This window comes from Octodon degus, unplaced genomic scaffold (genome assembly GCF_000260255.1).
Source record: "Octodon degus isolate 3935 unplaced genomic scaffold, OctDeg1.0 scaffold00255, whole genome shotgun sequence".
NCBI classification, from domain to species: Eukaryota; Metazoa; Chordata; class Mammalia; order Rodentia; family Octodontidae; genus Octodon; species Octodon degus.
Window position 1 is genome coordinate 586,740 of NW_004524831.1, and position 8,910 is coordinate 595,649.

The window sequence follows — 8,910 nt, forward strand, 5'->3', positions numbered from 1 at the left end:
AGTGTAAATAAATGACTATTTTGTTATTTAAAAAACTAAAAAATATATATGTATATGCAAGATAGAATTTGTGGGTATTTTATAAGCAGAATATACTTATTGGGGGAAAGAAAGCTCCTGTCCAAGAGAGGGATAGGAGGGGGGTCTGAACGGGTTGTCTCCCCAAGATAGGATGGTTATACAGCTACTTAGTTCATTGGGAAAGAAGGTTTGTACTAATATTGGTTAGACAAGATATCATTTCTATATCTCATCATCTGAACAATTACTACAAAACAATATACAATGTATTAGTTATTGAAACTGTCCTACTAACCTGTTTTGAAACTGCTTCATTGCTGTTTTGTCATTTTTCTCATTAAAATTATTAATAATAAATTAATAAAATTTTAAAAGTAAAATATTCAGTGATGTCTACATTAATTGAAAAATTAAGGGCTGATGAGATGGCTCAGTGGTCTAAAGCACCTACTTAGAGCAAGCTTAGCAAAGCACAGGGACCGCTGTTCAATCCCCCAGCACCACATGCCAGCCGGCCCTGCCCCCTGGTGGGATGAGCTAGTCACACAAACACACACACACACACATACATAAATAAATAAATTAAATAAATAAATTTTTTAAAAAATTAAAAGGCAATGAAAGGGGAACTCAGGTGGAAATTAACATGAATGGGGAGGTTTCTTACCTAAAAAGTGAAGCATAAGAAAATGGTAGTCCAAAGCAATTTTCTTTTTTTTTCCATAATTTTATTGAGAGACAAATAGTAATGAGACAGTTTCACATCAAATTGGTACGACAGTTTAAATAATTAACACATTGCACACTGTCTTTCTAGTGGTTATTTGTTGTACAAGATGCAGATATAATATCCTATTTACAAACACTATTAGAACAAATCCCTCTATTCCTTGAAGTAAGAGAATGTAGCTGTATATCTATCCTAACCATTTTGAATACACAGATACAAAATGGTCATTCATCTATACCCCTTTTTTGTTTAGTTCCATCATTTAAATATTATAGGTGTGTGAACTAAGCAAAATATTCCAAAATAGTCCAGTAGTCCATAATAATATTGGGTCTTCCTCTTCACTGGCAATGTCAGAAGTTGTTGACCTGAGTCCCTTACAGCTCAACATAACAACATGTCTTTACTTCTTATACAAAAGCAATTTTGGGGGCCAGAGAGATAGCTCAGTAAAATAAGTGCCTGCATGGCAAAGGCAAGGTCCTGACTTCAATCCCCAGTACTGAAAACAAAAACAAAAGTAAAAAAGCTATTTTTCCTATTCAATACATTCTTTTTTTAACACAAATTTATGTATATTTTATATTGCTCTATACATACATCTTTTCTCACAACATGTGAAAAACATTCAAAATCTAATGAAAATATTCAAGATCAATTACATGTAAAATTCTGCCAGATCTTTTCCAATGAACCTGGCAGACCGGATCCTCCCAATACTTGTATACATTTCAATGGTAGTATGGGACAAATCTAAGTAGTGCTTCTCAAAAGCTTCCACTGATGACAGCGCTTCTTTGAGTTTCTTATGAGGACTCTGAGCTGTGTTGGCTGTTTCAGGTCGTTCAGCTCCCAGGCCTGCCAAAAGGTCAACAGTCCTGTTCAGGTCTTCAGAGTTAGGTCCATTTTCTGACACAAGTCCACACAGGTGGCCCAACGACTTTAGCTTTTCTGTGGCATAGCTCCACAGCCCCACAGTGTGTGCGATGTTGGAGTCTATCTGCGCCCAGTCATAGCAACCTTCTATCCTCTGTAGCACCTCCAGACAGCTCAGAAACACCCAGCAGTCCAGTGCGCCCAGCGGGACCGAGACCTCCAGGAGCCGCAGCTCCTGCACGCAGCTGTGCAGCAGCTCCAGGGCACGCTGTGCTACCTCCCACGGCCGCTGCAGGAACAGGAGCAGGGTGCACTGACGCGAGAACAGGTAGCTGCGCAGGTCCAACAGGGTGGCCTTCCGCCTCTGGATCAGCTCCCGTTTCTCCATGTCTCTGGGCTTGCGGAGCACCAGACCATTCCAGCTCTTCACTGGCTGGCAGAAAAAAGTCAGCCAGTTGGCACCATCCCCAGCTCCAAAGTTGACGACATACTGTGAGAACAGAGCATCCAGCTCATCATACTGCACCAGGGCATCTTCGAATTGTCGCAGCATCTCAAAGACGAAGGCAAGCTCCTCCTGGACCATGAAGTAGTCACAGAAGCTCCAGCCTGGCTCTGTCCTCTTCTCCCTCAAGGTACGCATATCATCCTCAAACTTGCCTAGGTTTTTGGTAAAAGACATAAGAAGCAACGTCCTGAGTTTGGTCAGGAAGGCATTCCAGGATTCCTGAGTTCGGGCAGAGTCCTTCAAGGGGTCAGAGAGCACGACGCACCTGTCGCTCTACTTATTACAAAAGTCATTTCTTATTTTGTCCATAATGGAAGTTCGGGGAAGGATGTTGGTTTTGTTTTTTTTTCTTGGCATCATTTTCAACTACCACTATTAACCAGTCCACAGAGCTGTGAGCTTTCAGAACATTCTGCCACTTGGTAAGGTCATCTTTTACCGTAGCTTTGTACACTTCTGTATCACAGCACTCCGTCCAGTAAATGTGAAGGAAGGGAAAAGTGAGCAGAGCTTTGTTTCCTTCTTTGGGGAGCAGTTCCTCTTTGAATTGAACAAAGTTTGACTCGAGGTGGATCATCTTGGGGGCTCGGCCATAGGACCTCCTCCATTCCATCGTTCTCTTGGAAGTTGCTGGGAAAGCGTCGGATAAATAGAGGTAAATAAATTTTGCTCTCCAGCACAGGTGACGATAGGCTTGTTCTCCATGGTGTAGACCACCGGCGGCAGCAGCTCCTCCGAGGCGTCCATGGGCGTCCGGCGTCACCGGCCCGGCCCCCCACACCCCATGGGCACCCGAGGCCGCGCTGGGCCAGCCGAGGCCGCGCCACCGGAACCCAGGAACCTCCAAGCCGGCCGCTCACCGCCTCAATACATTCTTTAAAAATTCCTACTTATTGCAATCACAAGACTGAAAATTGTGTACTCTCTTTTCTACAATATGAAGCACCATGCAATAATGTTTGTTGTATTTTAAGCAAAGTCAACACAGCTTCTAACATGGTGGAAAAAGGCTTTCTGTAATTTCCCATGTTGAGCAGACCTAATTTAAGGCTTAGCAGGAAAGTATATGCTGCAGCTTTCTCTGGCTGGGCCATGAGCAGGGACTAATGTCTATGCACCCTTCCCCCTCAAACTGTGTCTCCAGAACCCGGTAGGTATCAGAAGGCCCATGTAGGTGCTGGGCGCCCCCTGCTGTCACTGAACCTCCCTGCATGGAAGTTACTGTCTGGGCTCTCTTCTAAATGTTACACTTCATTTGTTTCCAATGGAAGGGATCTATCTTCCTAGGGAGAGCGCTGCTTAGTGGAGAAGCAACACGAGAGCATGAGCTGACATGGTCTATGTATGCATACAGTATCCGAGCCAGGATGTACCAGTCAGAGATGAAAACAATAACACTTTCTGAGATAGTTAAATCTTAGGACTAGAGGACATTGTTGTGCTGTGCTTAGTCCTGTACAGAGAGGATGTGACCAACTCTGGGGATGTGGGAGGAAGCTGTGGTTTCTTCCTGAATAGAGGTTCTCTGTAAAAAGTTAATTTAGTCCTTAAATATCAAATAAAATCTTAGTGTTTGTGGAGAGCAAGAAGTCTTGAAATATAGCTGCAGAGCACCACAGCCCAATTCAGGTTGTTAAGATGTGTTAATGTAGGTGCTCACAATTTTCAAGGTTCACCCTGTGAAGTGGCTTCATCCACAGTCTCAAGTTTCCACACATTTCAGTCCACAGAAGGTGGGACCATCCACAAAGTCCTGAATGTGATCAGAAAAATTTAACATGTGGTCAACGCAGAGTGAGACAATGCTCTAAGAAAATCTGTTATTGTCTCTAGAGCTGGTAAGGGTGGCAAACACAATAATCGTCCAGTCTGAGATACTGAGGCTGAATAAGCAAAGATTTGAGCCAACTTTGGGCAATTTGTAGCATACCACAAACCTGTCCCAAACTTAATAACTCTTCTATTGTTGAGAAATAATGCTCAAAACCATCAACTTAAAGGAGGTAAGATTTACTGCTCTTTGTTTTTAGAGGATTTGAAGTACATGGTAGACATAACAGGCTGAAAATGAATGCCAGAGGACTTGGCTCTCAGCTACAGGACAGTATTCTACTTACTGAACTTTCAGCAAGTGGGCCTTAGGAATGACATGATCTTCTTAAGAAAAGTTTTCCATGTGTGAAAAATGAACTGTTACCAAGTCATGCTCTTGAGTTATCAGAAAATTTTTTCTAGCTCAACCAAAATAAAATGAATTTTTCCACACTGAGAAACATCCAAGGTTGCTTTTCTCCTCTAAAATTACAAATGAAATTCAAAGTAGTGCAACATGTGTCTTCCATTTCTTTCTAGCTCGTACCTTTCATTGGATAATTGGGGTCAATGATGAGACTATTGGATTTGAAGATATTCTCAATGATCCATCCCAAAGTGAGGTCATGGGGTAACCACACTTGGTGGTAGACTATAAACTTGGTTTACTGTGATGTGTGTTTGCTGTTCATGAACCAGAGGGGGGCATCATGACGTAGTTGTCTTTTGCTACAATTTGATGACATTAAAAGTGGTGGCATCTGAGAATTTTTGCCTAATTAAAAAAATGAAGTACACAGTAGAAGAGTCTGGGATGTGGAAATGGCCCACATCAGGGAAACCAAGAAGCAGAGAATGAAGACAGCAACAATGGAGCAGAGGTATCCTTCCAGGTCCTGCATCACCCCTTCTACCCAGGCCCCATATCTAATGTGCACTAAACTAGAGACTTATCAGTGAATTAATCCACTACTCAATATTGCACACCCATCACCTGCTCACTCTTGAAAAGTACATGCTCTGCACACAGGAGCCTTTTAGGGTGCACTGCATCTTACACATAGCATCCCTTTGAGTTTTTCTTTAAATGTTGAGAATTTTACATTAAAAACTGTTCACAAAGTAGCCCGGGCTTATTGTTTATCTGAAGACCTCCTTGAAAAAATATTTTAGCAGATTGACTTATAACATGAGGTTTTTTTGACCAAGAGCAAATTTTCATGTAATTGTGACGAAGAGCAGTCATGTTCATGTGTTGAACAGATTCAAGTACATGGCTTAACTGCTCAATCAAACCCTAGAGCAGGTAAAGAAAAAAAAAGTGAGGAGATTATGTGGCATTGCTTTCTTAGTCAACATGGTAGATAATCTACTTCAGTAACACTCAAAGAGGCTGATGCAATCATAACAAAGATCAACTTACATGGTAGAGCCTCACTTCCTCTCAAGAATTCTAGTGCAACTGTCCAAATCACTTGCATATGAAATTTCTATATACTGCCCACCTCACCTTCACCAAAATCACAAGTGAGGAGATGTTGTGAGTTTTGAATATAGTAATAACTGGAGAGTCTCTTCCATTCCTTATTTAGAGGCACAGGGGAGGAGCTTTCCTGGTGCCCTTAAGAACTTTGGCAAACTCTCAGAAGCTTATGGGACTCTGGTAAACTTTGACCTGCCTTAGCCACCAAAGCTCAGGTGGGGAGCTTCTTCTGGTGCTGGTCAAAACTTTTAAGAACTTAGGTGGTCCCTGAGTGGCCTACAAACACAGAAGAGCTGAGATAGATATTTGGGTGCAATATTCACAGGGGCAGAGCTTTCCTGGAGCCATTTAAGAACTTTGGCGGACTCTGGGTGACCTGTGGGACTCTTTCTGGATGATTACTGGGAGCTTCAAAAATGTCAAAACTCAGGAGCAAAAGACAATCTCAATCCACTAGACCACCCAGAACAAATCCAGGTGAAAATGACATACAATACTTGGAAATCACACACTTCAAATCTCTGAAATGATAGAAACTGAAGGAAAAAAACAGATCTATCTGGCTATAGAAGAAATAAGATGACAAAAATCACTCTGGTTGAATAAGAAAGGCCAACAATTGTGAAAGTATTGCTCAGCACAGCTAAAGGAGACATAGGTAGGGGCTGGTGAGATGGCTCAGTGGTCTAAAGCACCTACTTAGAACAAGCTTAGCAAAGCACAGGGACAGTGATTCAATCCCCCAGCACCACATGCCAGCCAGCCCTGCCCCCTAGTGGGCTGAGCTGGCCACACACAAACACACACACACACACACACACACACACACACACACAAATAAATAAAAAAAAATTTAAAATTTTTAAAAAAAGAAGACATAGGTAGAAAAATAAAGGAGAATAGAAAAAAGGTGGAAACACTGAATGAACAATGCAGGAAAGAACTACAGTGCATGAAACAGATTCAAACAGATATCCAAGAAATTTAAGAACTCCATTGAAAGCTGGTAAAACCACTTGAATACAAGGGCCTGAGTTCAATCCCCAATTCTGAAAAAAAAAACCACTTGAATGAAATAAGATACAGTTTGAGACATTGAAGACAGTGTTGCAGCTAGAGAATGTGAAATAAGAGATTTCTTAAAACTATCCAGGAACCAGGAAATAACAATTCCGCAGCTACATGATGCAAAGAAAAATAATGTAAGAATAATAGGTGTCACTGAAGCAGCAGAAAACTGCACAAATGATATAAAAATACTATTTGAACAAGTACTGGCAGAAAATTCTCCAAACATGAGAAAAGAATCTGACATAATAAGAGAGGCATATAGAACTCCACACAACCAAAATCACAATAAATCTGCACCTAGGCACATAGTAATCAAGGTCTCAGAAATTCAGCAAAAGAATAGAATATTAAAAACTGCTAAAAAGAAGAAACGTATCACCTGCAATGGAAAGACCATTAAAATCATGGCAGATTTCTCCATACAAACTATTAAATCAAAAAAAAAAGCTTGGAGTGAAGTATTTCATGACCTGAGAGAAAATAAACTCTAAACAATATTGAAGTTCTCTAGAAAACTATCTATCAAATTCAGTGGTGAAATAAGATCCTTCCCTGACAAAGAACAATTGAAGAAATTCATAACCATCAAACCAACCTTGCAAAGAGTATGGACTGTTATTGTAGAAAGAGCAAGAAGTGATCTCAGCTTCAAAAGCAACAGAAAGGAGACAACAAATAGATAAATTTAAAAGAGGGCAGAAGTATGGAACCTATAACAGGAAAGTAACATGGCAAAACTAAGCCAATATGTATCATTTAAACCCCTCAATGTAAATGGCCTCAATTCACCAATCAAGAGAAGCAGAGTAGCATACTGGATTAAAAAACAAAATCCAACAATATGCATATGCATGCAAAAACACAAATAAGGCCTGGTGAGTTAGCTCAGCAAACTAAATGCCTGCTTTGGCAAGTGCAGGGACCGGGGTTTGAGTCCCAAGCCCACATGGAATATCTTCTTAGTGCGCCATGGTATCTGGGCGTGGTGGCACATGCTTGTAATCCCAGTGCTGGGGAGGCTGAAAGCAGGAGATCACTAGGAGTCTGAGCTACATAGTGAGACCCTATACCAAATACATGAAGAGGAAAACAATTAACTCAAAAGGAGATTCACAGACTAAAAGTCAAAGGATAGAAAGCAATCCTCCATGCCACAGGAAATCAGAAAAGTGAAGGCTATCCTGATTGCTGACAATATCCACTTCAAACCAAAAATCATCCAAAGAGGTGAAGATGGTCACCACATACTTGTTAAGGGAAAACTGCAGGAGGAAGAGATAGGGCTGGGGAGATAGCTCAGCAGAATAAGCACTTGCCTGGCAAGTGCAAGGTCCTGAGTTCAATCACCAGTACTGCAAAAAAATAAATAAATAAACAAAATATTTTTTAAAAAGAGGAAAAGATAACAACTGTAAATATATATGCATCCAATGTAGGAGCACCTTCTTACATAAGACAAATTCTAAAAGACATGAAAAATCAAATGAACAATAATAACAGTAATGGAGGACTTTAATATGCCAATGTCACAAAGAGATAGGTTAATGAGGCAAAAAGTAAACAAAGAAAAAAACAAGGGGGCCTGCCCCTTAGCTCAGTTCTTTAAGTGACTGCTTCAACAAAGCTGTCAGGCTCAGGTGGCTGTGGTTCGAGCCCCACAACTGACGCCAGCCAAACCTGCCCTGAAGGCATTCAGAGAAAAAAAACAAAACTCCTTATTTCCATGTGGCTTAGGGCAATCTAAGTTTTCTCAAATGTATATGTACAGTTCTAATATTAAAGATTTCAACTCAAAAAAAAAAAAAACTAAACTAGACTTGTGAAGAAATTGACTTGCTAGACCTTTACAGAGTTCTTCACCCAGAAACCACAGAATACACATTCTTCTCAACTGCAAATGGGACATTCTCCAAAATAAACCAAAAACTAGCACATAGAGCACTCTTAAGTAAATGAAAAGCAATTGAAATTATCCCATGCATACTATCTGATCACAGTGCAATAAAATGGGAAACTATTGACAAAAGAAACTACAAAAAAAATCATAAACACATGTAAATTCAATAACAACCTCCTAACCAACCAATGGGTCACAGATTAAATTAAGGCAGAAATTGATAAATATTTAAAATCAAATGAAAGCACAAATATAACTTACTTAAATCTCTGGGATGCAATGATAGTGGTCTTAAGAGGAAAATTAATAGCAATAAATTCACACATTAGGAAAACAGAACAAGTACAAATAAACAATCTTATGATGCACCTCAAGCTCCTAGAAAAAGAAGAGCAAGTCAAGTCCAAAACTTTAAAAAACAGGAAATTAGGGGCCGGGGAGATGGCTCAATTGAATAAGCACTTCTCTGGCAAGCAGAAGGGCCTGAGTTCAATCCCCGGTTCCGAAAAAAA

The 8,910-nt window shown here is 40.4% G+C and overlaps 2 pseudogenes; one reads left to right on the forward strand and one right to left on the reverse strand.

Moving 5' to 3' along the window:
* Nucleotides 1–1,355: 1,355 nt before the first annotated feature.
* On the reverse strand, nucleotides 1,356–2,904 carry LOC101562185 (annotated as a pseudogene).
* Nucleotides 2,905–4,202: 1,298 nt separating this feature from the next.
* LOC105740986 lies at nucleotides 4,203–4,621 on the forward strand (annotated as a pseudogene).
* The last annotated feature ends 4,289 nt before the right edge of the window (nucleotides 4,622–8,910 follow it).